The sequence below is a fragment of the Pongo pygmaeus genome, chromosome 10, assembly GCF_028885625.2.
Source record: "Pongo pygmaeus isolate AG05252 chromosome 10, NHGRI_mPonPyg2-v2.0_pri, whole genome shotgun sequence".
Taxonomy (NCBI): Eukaryota; Metazoa; Chordata; class Mammalia; order Primates; family Hominidae; genus Pongo; species Pongo pygmaeus.
The window spans coordinates 79,203,312-79,216,142 of NC_072383.2; the positions used below are offsets into that span (position 1 = coordinate 79,203,312).

Below are 12,831 nucleotides of genomic sequence, written 5' to 3' on the forward strand. Positions count from 1 at the left end.
AGAAAAAAAATCAGCAAACAGGGATGTGTTGATTCAGCTACTACCAATTTTGAAGAATGAGCAGAAGATGTAGAAGAAAACTCGGTGGTCTCTCCCCTTGCAGATCTATCCTTTAGGCGTAGGACTTGTGAGTTAAATAAAAGTGAACTTGAAGGCTTTAATCAGTGAATAACACTGAGAATTCCCTGGTTCACCATTACCAAGCACTTTAATGTTTCACTTCTATTTTTTTGATGGGCATTATCATTACTAGTTTTTCAACTTTGCATAAAAGTTTGAAAACTTCATAGTATTCAGCTTGATAATCTCTTATTGAATGCTTTTTCTTAAATTCATAGACAGAATGGAGAGTTTAGATAACCCTAATGTCACAGGACCCTTGGGATGTTGCTTTTCCAGCCAGAAGCCTCTGCAGCTGGTGATTCTTTGTCCTGAGTTTTACTTGAGCCTACTGGGCTCGCTCTGCCCACTTGTCCTGGCAGGCTGTGCTCAGCTTGTCCTACTGGCCTGATCTCATGCCTGCCAAGGGCAAGCCAGGACCAAAATGTCAAGGGGTGTGTGAGCATGCAAGTGTGGGGTCCAGCCACTGCACACAGTCAGGTACAATGGTTGTTAATGCTGGTTGGGCAGCTCCAGGAGCCACTACGGACCTGTGTCTGGATGAGGGAAACATGGTGGCACATGGAAGCTTGGAGATGCCAGGAACTGCAGAGCCCCAAATAGTTTGTCACAGCCCTGGCTTGGGGAGCCCCCAGGTCTGGGCTGCTCAAAGGGCCACAGCTCTTTTCTCCTTCTTGTCACCCATAACACGACAAGCAGGGATGGGGGCTGTGTTTCAGCCTTGTTTGTACTATAGCTCTTTCAGTTCAGCCATTCGGTGAATCCTTGAGTTCTTGTCCCATGTCAAGGATGCATGAGTATGAAGAACACTGGAGGGTGAGCAAGGCAAAGAGGTGCTTTAATTGAGCAACAGTACAGGTCTCTGAAGACATGAAGTGGGTAGGTCCTGTCCACAGGCAAGAGGAGACCTGGAGAGGGTAGCTCCTATCTGGAGGCAGGTCATCCCAATATCTGTGCAGCTTGCAGCTGAGAGGACACCCAGAGTGGGCAGTTCCTATTGGCAGGCAAGTCGTCCCATTGAGTCTGCAGCCCTCTGGAATGGATAACTCCTATCTGCAGGCGAGCTGTCCCCCAACTCTGTGAGTCTGGCTGAGTCTGGGGTTTTTATGGGCTTCAGAAGGGAGAAAGTGCATGCTGATTGGCCTATTAGCGGCCATGGATGGCCTGGAAAAAGCACCATAAGTTCTCACTCTGGGCCTGGGATCCCACACAGAACTGACATCCCTGCCCTCAGGTTTCAGGCTGTCCCTGCCTTGAAGGTGGGGCTTCACTGGGGACCCACCCCTTTCCACCCAGAAGCCTGTCTACCTCCTGCTGTCATTAACATGTTGTCCATGGCACCCTGGCTGTCCATACTGAGGGGCACCTGCAGGCCTGTGCTGAACCATCCTCAGCCCCCTTTGATCCCCCTCCTGTGCTCGTTGGCACCCAAAGTTCAGAGGGGGCCAAGGAGGTAGGGGGCTGACATGTTTGCAGTATCCTGGGTGTGCACACACTCGGCTGTGTTGTGACATCACCTGGACAGGGCCACAACTTTGCTATGAAATCAGAGCAGGCACCAGGAGCAGGGAGAAGCCATGCAGCAGGAGCAGGCATTTCCGAGCGTGTGTGGGGACAGGGGCTTCCTGGGCCTCTGAGAGCACAGGGATGGCTGGGTGGCTGCAGCTGTGGCCCGGAGGGCTGGGATCTTATCCCACCAGCTTGGAAAGTTGTCTCCACAGTAACCATTCCAGATGGGCCACTGCTGCTGCCACTAACCTTTCTTTATAGAATGATTGCTATAGAAATGAACTCTGTAGTCTTTCTATTTGTTTAGGAATCAAATGGGATAGTATAGTTGAAAGTAGTTGAAACATTTCAAAAATTTTTTTTATAAAGTCCAATCATGTGTTACATAAAAATGTTTTGGTCAATGATAGACCACATATACATTGTGGTCCCATAAGATTATAATGGAGCTGGAAATTTCCTATCATCATAATGTTGTTGCACATTGCATTTCTCACGTTTGTGATGCTGGTATAAACAAACTTACTGTGCTTCCAATGGTGTAAAAGTATAGCACATGCAATTACGTGCAGCACATTAATACTTGATAATGATAACAAACGACTGTGGCTGGTTTGTATATTTACTATACTATACCTTTTATCTTTATTTTAGAGCATACTCCTACATATTAAAAAAGGTTAACTCTAAAACAGTCTCAGACAGATCCTTCAGGTGGTATTCCAGAAGAAGTCATTATTGTCATAGGAGATGACAGCTCCATTCTTGCCCCTGTAGAGCTTCCAGTGAGACAAATTGTGGAGATGGAAGACAGTGATACCGATAATACTGATCCCGTGTAGGCCTAGGCTAAAGTGTATGTTTGTGTCTTAGTTTTTAAACAAAAAAGTTTAAAGTTTTTTAAAAAATTGAAATTTTTAAACTGGAAAAAACTTATAGAATGAACACGTAAACAAAGAAAATAATTTTGTTCAGCTGTACAATGTGTTTGTGTTTTAAGCTGTCTTATTACAAGTGAAAAATTTAAAAAACTAAAACATTTATAAAGTAAAATAGTTACAGTAAGCTAAGCTTAATTTATTGTTGGAGAAATAAAAATACTTCTTTAGAAATTTAGTGTAGCTTAAGTGTGCAGTGTTTATACAATATGTAGTAGTGTACAATAATGTCCTAGAGCTTCATATTCATTCACCACTCACTCACTGACTCACACAAAGCAACTCCTAGTTTTATAATCTCCATTTCTAGTAAGTTCCCTATAGAGGTGTAGCATTTTTTATCTTTTATACCGTATTTTTACTGTTATTTTTTTATGCTTAAACATGTTTAGGTACACAATCACTTAACATTGTGATACAATTGTCTACAGTATTCAGTACAGTAACATGCTGTACAAATGTGTAGCCTTGGAGTAAGAGGTGATACCATATAGCCTCAGTGTGTGGTAGGCTTCACCATCTAGGTCTGTATAAATACACTCTGTGAGGTTTTCACAATGCTAAAATCACCTAAAGATATATATGTCAGAATGTATTCTCACCATCAAGCAACACGTGATTGTACATTTTTTACATGTGTAAATAAGAGTAATCATTATCACTTTCTATATGTGGACTAAAACTTTAAGCCATTTCCAAATATGCAAGTCTCATGTTTGAAAATATTGAGGGTAAGAACTACTCACAAGTTATTTTTTGCATTTAATACTCTTGCTAAATCATCCCCAAAGTATCTTCAATGAACATCTCAATTACTTCTGTATTTCCCTGTATCTGTAATCTCCACTAAGTCATCCTATACTGTATTTTTCACATGTACACCTTCTGAATACTTAACCCCTCCCAGACTTCATTTTCACAGTGTAATTTTACCTACATGTATGTAGTTATCTTCTCTTTGCAAGAATTTTGTATTTTTATTTATATTAACCAGTTTTCTCTAATTTGTTTGTTCCTTTTTCAAGGACAGGGATTTGCTTCTTTTAAAGACAGAAATATGCTATTTCCTTTTAAAACAAGTAGCCATGATTCTGCTAACTAGTATATTCAACTGGACACATCATAGTCCTTTTCTCCCTTTCATGTAATGGGAAATAACATTAAAAAAAATCTGGCATATAGCAATCTGCCTTCTGTGTATATAGAATGAGAAAAATGATGACTCAGCTATTACTCTGATTCAGGCTATATAATTTGATCTTCGCAATTGGAAAAGATCATAAAGCTGATGCTAGCATCTTTTAGATTTCTCCCTTGACTAGTTGTTAAAAAATATTTACTTTTGACTTTGTTTTTCTCTTTATGTATGTTTATGTTTTATGTTGGAATTAGCAAGCTCAGTTATTGTCATAGCTCCATCAACAATATTTATTAATGTCTATTGTCAGCTCCAAATCATGCTAGAAGGTGATGGGGAAGCAGAATAAATATCAGATATGGCCTTCCACCAAAGGCTCTGACAATATATTCAAGGAATTAAGATTAACATAAAGTACAGAGGCCAGGCGCAGTGGCTCATGCCTGTAATCCCAGCACTTCGGGAGGCTGAGGCGGGCGGATCACGAGGTCAGGAGATCGAGACCATCCTGGCTAACACAGTGAAACCCTGTCTCTACTAAAAATACAAAAAAAATTAGCCAGGCGTGGTGGCGGGCACCTGTTGTCCCAGCTACTCGGGAGGCTGAGGAAGGAGAGTGGTGTGAACCTGGGAGGTGGAGTTCACAGTGAGCCGAGATTGCACCACTGCACTGCAGCCTGGTGACAGAGCGAGACTCTGTCTCAAAAACAAAAAACAAAAACAAAAAAGATTAATATAAAGTACAGAAAGCAAACAAATCAAGACACACCTAAATAACAAACTCTTACACTGTGTAGAAGATGACAATTTCTTTGTAAACTACATGGTGTCATCACCTATGATAAATACTCTACATTTAACTCTTGCATGCTGTCTCAAAAATCTGCACTAGGTTTTTAAGGGATGTTTGCAACTAGTAGATAGGGAGAACTTTGTGAAAGAGACAATTACAATTAATAATAATTATTATTGATTGAGTGTTGAGTGATCAGAACTCTTCTAAGCACTTTTTATACATTCTTTTAATTTTAAGTACAAACCCATGATGTAGATATTTTAAGTACCCCATTTACAGCTGTAGAAACTAAGAACAGAGACAGCAAATAAATTTGCCAGTGACACAATGGGGCTGGAGCTGGGATTTGAAACAAGCTTCCCTGGATTCAAAAGCAGGATTCCCTTGCCATAATCTGGAGAGGGACAATTGGGAAGTCCAATTGGACTTGGACTGTTGTGTAGTCCAAGATACATGGCCAGGACTAGAATATCAGTGATCAGAACATTAAGGAGGAGGCTAGGGTGTCAGGTGGCTGTTGTAAGAGATGAAAAGGGAGGTGAAATAGCTCTGATGTCTTCAGCTAGGACAACCAATATAATGGCAGTTATCAACTGAAGTACTACAGTAGGAGGAACAACTGGTGGAGAGAGAAGCAATACTTTTTGTTTTGATAATACTGAGTTTGAAGGCTGTACTTAGATGTTCGTATGACATTGCAAAGTAAGGTTTGATCAAGTAACTCAGGTGAAGATTGAGAACAGAAACAGGAAATTCTTGAGGCTGAGGAAGAGAAATTGTATAAATTGAGAGTTAGAAATTGGAGCCAACAGGAGAATCAGAAAAGCAAAGTGTACTAAAGAAAGGTGATGAGAAGGTTTTTCAGAGGATGAGGGTCAACAGTGCCAAGTGCAACAGAGAAAAGACTAATAAGACAACTGAAAAGCACTTTGGTAATCAGGGTGTCATTAGCCCCTTTTATGAGGGCAATTTCACGGGAAAGTTTGTTGTTTCATTTTTGACATGGAGAAATCTGAGCATGTTTGAAGGTTGTTTTGGGCAAAGAATTGGATGTTATGGAGGGACCAGGTTTTGTGCAACCTCAGGTTGAATTGTAGTATGCATATGGAATAGCCACACTTCACTTCCTGGGCAGAAGTCTGGTAGTGTGATTAAGCAAGAACCCATTTAATTTCTCTGCTTACAGCAAAGTCTCATTAATCACAGTGAATAAGAAAAACCTTAATTTGTCCCTCTAGTACAGGATAGCAGAGTGACTGCACATCAGCATGAAATAACTCAGAGATGAAAACAGTCCTGATAGAAGCAATGAGCTATGAGCTATACTAGGGGTAAATGCTCTCTGTGACTACTGAGAATGTTAAATATGTCAGAGTCCCTAATTTGCTCAGCACTGCATCTGCAGAATTAGCAGTTTCAGTTCTCTGCTTCATTTACTTGACATTAATACTTCCAAAGGTAAACTTTTTTTTTAAGGGGATAGACTCTTATCTGCTAGATAGAAACAATGGCTTATTCATTGGGGGTTGGCTTCATTATAAGACCCCAAATTGTCAACTCTCAGAGCTAGGAAAAGACAAGAGAAGAACCAAACCATAAGGATAGATCTAGACCATTTAGGATACACACCCTGCCCTAGTTTGTTTTATGCTGCTGTAACAATACAACAGATGGGTTAATTTATATAGAACAGAAATTTATTTCTCACAGTTGTGTAGGCTGTGACATTCAAGATCAAGGTGCTGGAAGGTTCTGTGTCTTGTTCCAAGATGGTGCCTTGTTTCTGTGTCCTCCAGAGAGGGGGACCAGTGTATCTTCACATGGCAGAAGAGCAGAAGGACAAGAGAACAGACCCACTCCCACAAACCCTTTTGTTTTAGTACCATTTGTTCATTCATGAGAGCAGAGCCCTCCTAACATAAACATCTTCCAAAAGGCCCCACCTTCCAACACTGTTGCACTGGGGATTCAGTTTTCAACACATGAATTTTGGGAGGCATGTTTCAGACCTTAGCACATACATATCTTCAAAAATAATAGATTTATAGATATTTGTATCTTGGAGCTTTAGCCATGGAGAAGTCTCACCTTCTCAGGCCTGGACACCGAGTTGTATCCTTAATTGAAGAAAGGAAATGACTCAAGCCTGAGGAATTGCAACTAAGTGGGACCTACCACAAGGAGATAGTGAAGAGGGATTGTCAAAACAGCAAACTGATAGAAAGTATTAATCTGAACCATGTGACATTGCTGATACTTGACTGCTTTGACTTATGAAAATGGTGATTCCATATGATTAAAGTAATGGGGAGTGGGGAAAGAAGGCAGGTTGGTTGGAGACCTCAGATTGACCAATAAATTGTTGGTTCTTTGAGAGTATTTATAGCTCTTTAACAGAAGTGCATTAAAAGGGTAGTCTTGGCAATTTACCTATCTTGTGGAACAGAAAATGAAGGGATGTTATGGTCTCTACATGACCATCTGCAGTCTTGCTTCCTCCAAGCTGTTTCTGAGACCAATAGAAAATCTTTGAGGAGCATTTTGTGTTTTGAGAGGCTTTCATATACTTCGACAATTTTTGTTTATAGACGCTTATTAGAATCCCATAGAAGCTATTGACTCCTCTTCCATAGGAAAATGAACATATGTACATACCTTAATTTAATTTCAGAATATCCATGAACTCCTCTGAAGTTGGGGTCAGGAACTCCGTGTCTGTGAAATTAACATATAATCTTCTCAAGTAGTGATACAACCAACGAAAACACTGGATGAGAGTGATACTCTTTAAAGTTCTCTGGGTAACACAGAAAGAGCTTCTGGGTCAGAGCTAATCCTTCCATCTTTGGAGAAAGGTCAGTTGTACTCAGGGTGCTATGTCCTATAAATCATGACATTTATGTCCAGTCTAGAGTCTGGTTTATAGGGCAAGGCATAAATAATTAAGGACAATGAAGCATTTGTCCCCAGTGATTTCCTCTGTATATGGTCATAATCAGATTTCAATTATCATTATATTCACTTGTTAACACTTGGATTTAGCTCATTTATTTATAGCAAATGGAGAAAGTTAGAAACAGCTAGTGTTACATTCTAGGCTCATCCATTAGGGCAATCAGGCAGGTTGGTATTGAAAAATAGCCTTGTCTGAGATAACGTCTATCGAAGGACCACGTATCAGTTCTAAATCCTGGCCACAGATTAGAATCACTTGGCTGCAGATTAGAGTAACTAAAACACGACAGTGCTCAGCCCAAATCAAGGCCAATTGAATCAGAATCTCTGGAAGTGTGACCAGACATTGGTTTCATTCAAAATCATCCCAAGAAGTTCTACTGTACATTTAGGGTTAGTAACCACTGGATTTGAGTAGTGTTAGATGGTGGTGTGAATAAGATGGAGAAAGGCAAGATGGCAGCCTGTCCTTACAGGTGAGGCCAACAGAATGATGGTACATCTCTAGCAAGTAAGAATCAAGGAAGTCAGTCTGATCTGAATCAGATTGTATTTATAAGTAAGTTTTCAATTATTAAAGGAGCGTCTGCCATAACACAAAGTCCTTCGTCTGAGGATCTTAAGGCATAGGACAATTATCCCATTTGGCTTTAAAGCAACATAATGTTTTGAAAATTGGAACAAAATAATGTGAGTTATAGGGAAAGGGGCATTGAGAAAGAAAAGGCCCACTTTTGAAGAGATTGTACACCCTCTTTTTTCATACTTTAAAACATACGAAAGGGTAAACATTGGAAACTTCACCATCCCCTGTTCCAGCTTTACAATTTATCTCCCTTGAAGGTTGTCAATCTTATATGTTATAATAGTTAATTCATATATGAGCAATGTCTTTTAATACAAATGGAATTGTACAACTGCTATGCATACTATTCTGCATTTTTTTCACTAAATAGTATATCCTGGATAATTGCTTATGTTTTAACGAGTTTTAAGTTTAAATGTTGCTGTCCCAAGCACTCATCCCTTGATAAAGACACATGACCTATAGTAGAAACTCAACAAATGCTATTTCCAGTTTTATCACTCTCCTGAAATAAACAAAACAACTCTCTGCATCACCTGTCTGCTGAAATAAAATTTGCTACTAGTCGATAAAGGGTGCTGCTGTCTTCACCTTAGAACTGCTGTGGAAACATGCCTTGGGTGACATTTCTTAAAAGTAGTGCTCAGAAAGAGACAATGTATTTCTAATCCTGCCACAAAAAAAAGAGGCAAAACTGCAGTTGACTCAAAAAGTTTTATATCAGTGTCTGGGAAATCACAAGTGGTCTTGACCTCAAGACCTGAAGAAATGGAATCATAGGATTAATCATAGGATTAATAATAAAGCAAATTTTTTGCCCAAAGATTAAACTCATGTTTAATTATAACTTTATTTTGCTAAGTGGTTGTATTTCACTGCTTTCCTGTATTGAAAACTTAACCTCAGTAGCAAATATGTGAGAAGGTGCGACAGTAACTGGTTTTCTAACTGGGGCCTTGTCATCTACAATACATATTGATACAATGAATCATAACTGGTAGAAAAGTATATATGGATATTAACATTAAGGCATTTTGGTAACTGTTTTGGTTTCTGTGCTTTGTACCATTGTTAGCCACGTTATAAATCTTGCTAATATTAGCAATAGATGTTTTATAAATCTCTGAGGTTAAATTTTATAATTTCTAACAGCTGAAAGCTTATAATTTTGGCTTCGTCATTGTAGACATCCCTTTCCGCCTTTATTATGTAGGAAGCAACTAATAATATAGACTTAGTTTGGGAGAAAGGAATTAAATAAACAACTGGTAACCACATTGATTTGAGTTTGAGGAGCTTTAAAGCTGGTATTTTTGGCTGCATTATTACTTTTGGTGTGTATGTTGTTTGTTTAAAATCCCTGCATTCTTAGACTCTTCTTATTTTTAAATTGAATATTGTCTAGGTTATTTCCCCTTACTGAAAACCAAGTTCTGGAATCAATGTCTTTTTCCTTAGGCAGTTCAGTATGCTTAGTGTGTTACTGGCTACTTTTAAAAAGCATTGTAAGAGATTTTATTGCTTATGTGTGCATGCTTGTCTGTGTGTGTGCATGTGCATGAAGGCAGGAGAGAATTTTAAATAAAATCAATAAGCCATTGAGTCATTTTTATTTAGCGTTAATAATAAAAGATTCTTTCAGGCTTTGCTTCAGCTTTCTGAAGCTGCTAGTGGTGGTAGGTACTGAGAACATATAAGTCCTCTATTTAATACTGCATTCTTTCTGTTTATTGGACACAAATAGCTTGTAGCATATATTATGCAATTTCTAATAATATTATCCCATACACATGAGAGTGTATGTTCCATTAAAGCAGTACCTTATCCGGCTTATTCACAAAATCATTCCCAGAATATTTATTAAATAAATAAATATGCCAGTGTTGCCCACTTTATTATTTGTTTGTATGTAAACAACAGTTTCTGATGAAAGATCCTGTTCTATGCTGCATTGTGTTACCTGAAGTGTTTACATTATTCAGGGCTTAATATATATGTTAATCATCAAACTATTTTTGAAACACGTAATTTCTTTAATATCATAATTGTTTTAATTTAATTTGACATCGAATAGAAGGTCTTAAGAAAGAAAAAACTAAAGTATGTAAATATTAAGGTACTTTTAAATAGGAAAACATTTTATTCATAACATTGAATTATCTTCTGGGGGATGGACAGTAAAACACAAAGCAATTGAACTTTTCTATGTTCAAATAACTTATGAAAGAACATTGTGGGATTTTATGAGTCACTTCTTTACTATTCTAATAGTAATGCTACATTATCATGATTTTTTAATCCATAAGTATAATATTGATGAAAATTAGTTTGGCACAGAGTCAGACTTGCAATAGAAGTTAAAATCCTTTATTATAAAAAGTGTGATGTAGTTTTTTTACTAATACAGTCATATATTACTTAACAATGGAGATATGTTCTGAGAAATGTATCCTTAGGAGATTTTATCACTGTGTACATCATAGAGTATGCTTACACAAACCTAGTGGTATAGCCTACTACATAGCTGGGCCATATGGTATAGTCTATTGCTCCAAGGCTACAAACCTGTACAACATGTTACTGTGTTGAATACTGCAAGCAATTGTGACACAGTGGTATTTGTATAGCTAAATATATCTAAATATAGAAAAAGCACAGTAAAACTAGGGTATCACACCTGTAATCCCAGCACTTTGAGAGGCCGAAGGGAGGCGGATTTCCTGAGTTCAGAAGTTCAAGACCAGCCTGGCTAACATGGTGAAACCCAGTCTCTACTAAAAAGACAAAAACTAGCTGGGCATGGTGGCAGGTGCTGTAATCTCAGGTACTCGGGAAGCTGAGGCAGGAGAATCCCTTGAATCTGGGAGGCAGAGGTTGCAGTGAGCTGAGATCCTGCCACTGCACTCCAGCCTGAGAGTGAGGCTCTGTCTCAAAAAAAAAAAAAAAAAAAAAAGTCCCTGGTGATCCATGCCCTTTCTTTTACTGTAACAATGGACTGCTAAGACACTTGCTCTTTTAAAACAGCAGACAAAATTTTGCCTATGACAGCAAGTTTAAACTGATGTGTGCCTGCTGTATGAGCACATCCCAGCACAGTTATTCTGTCCCTGGAATCCTTAATTTTTTACGGGCTGTCTCATCCGCTGTAGTATTTCGGGCGTGCACCTGTGTCTTTCTGGCGTACGCCTGTAATCCCAGCTACTCAGGAGGCTGAGGCAGGAGAAGTGCTTCAACCCAGGAGGTCAAGGTTGTAGTAAGCCAAGATTGCACCACTGCATTCCAGCCTGCACTACAGAGCAAGACTCTGTCTCAAAAACCATGAAAACAAAGCAAAAAAATATCTTATCATAATTATCTAAAACACTGCTATATGGTATAGGACTGTATTTTTAATATTTGATCTGCCTTTATTATCATTAAACATAAGTTATTGGAGGCACTGTAAAATACTGTGTCCTCCTTGTAGGTAGTCTTACATGGTATATCATTTTAATTATGATATTAATATATCACCCTTTAATGAGTAATTATTTTCTCGTGACACTGGCACTGTCGTGGAATTCAATTTCAGTTGGCTATAAAATATCTTTCTTCAGTGGAGGTTAAATTATCCTACATTATTATCTCAGTGCCTTTAGCTTATTGAGAAAATATTGGCAAAATGATTTATTCTTATTTAGCAGGCAAGTAAATGGAAGCATAGACAGGGTAAGTCAGTTGCACAAGGTCAATTAATAAATCATTTTCACTTGGGTGAGATCACGTTTTCTAAGTCACAGTGTCATGCTCAAGGAACTGATCAGTGCCTGAGACATATCAAAAAAGTAAAAATAAAATGTTTACCTTGTTTGTTAGCAGGAATAAAGTTGCAGACTCATTTCAGACTGATGTACTAAAGCCTTCAAAATTTGTGAGTGAAATTATGTACATGTGTTGCCAGGCTGTATTTTGCAGCTTTTTATATTATTTGCATGTGTTGATTTGTATGAAGAGTAATGAAGTAAATTGAAATAGTGCTTTAGACTAAATAGTTGTGATAATAAAAATGAATTTCCAGCTGCAGGAAATACTTTTTTGGTATTAAAAGAGCAAAATAGAAAGCAATAGAACATAAAACAGATTGAAATAGTTTTTTTTTTTAAGAAAAGAGGAACATAATTACACTAAATAATATTAAAGAAAACCATTTAAAAATAATAAAAAAAATAGTGTCCTATCGATCTAATCAATGAGTATTGAATCTAAATTATTGGACAACTATCTTATACCTCATTTATAGGCCATTCCTTTTTCTAAATTAAGAAAAAATTCATAGGTCTAACTGTCATGATATCATCATTTTTTTGTTATTCCTTGTTTGGGGACATTGTTGAGTTTGCTACTAGTAAATCCTTTGCTCTTTTTACCTTAGTTCAGTGTTTCCTACATGTCATTTACAGAGTTTCATGGGAAACAGAGATCGAGAATTTAATCATGGAGGTTTAGGGAATATTAGATACAGTTACCCTTCTCATAGAAATTAGTAAAACATCTTAACCCTTTTAAGGTTTCAAGAAATGATCTAAGATTAAAAAACCCTGTTGCCATGTTTACCTCCAACTTCCACAAAAGGGTTTTGGATATATATATCCAAAACATATTAACATTCCAGGCATCTTGCTTTAGAAACACAGGAAGTGGTAGCAGTGATGAGGATTGATTACGGAAGAAGGGGATGTGACTTGGCCAAGATAGGTTTCATGGGTTAGTTACAATGTTTGGAGAGTTACTGACTTATTTCAGTAACTTG

The 12,831-nt window shown here is 38.0% G+C and overlaps 1 protein-coding gene across 3 annotated transcripts in view; it reads left to right on the forward strand.

Annotated features, from left to right (window-relative positions):
• The window catches only part of ACSS3 (acyl-CoA synthetase short chain family member 3), a 179,282-nt gene that overhangs the window by 82,548 nt on the left and 83,903 nt on the right, over nt 1-12,831 (forward strand). The gene's annotated exons all lie outside the window — the stretch shown is intronic.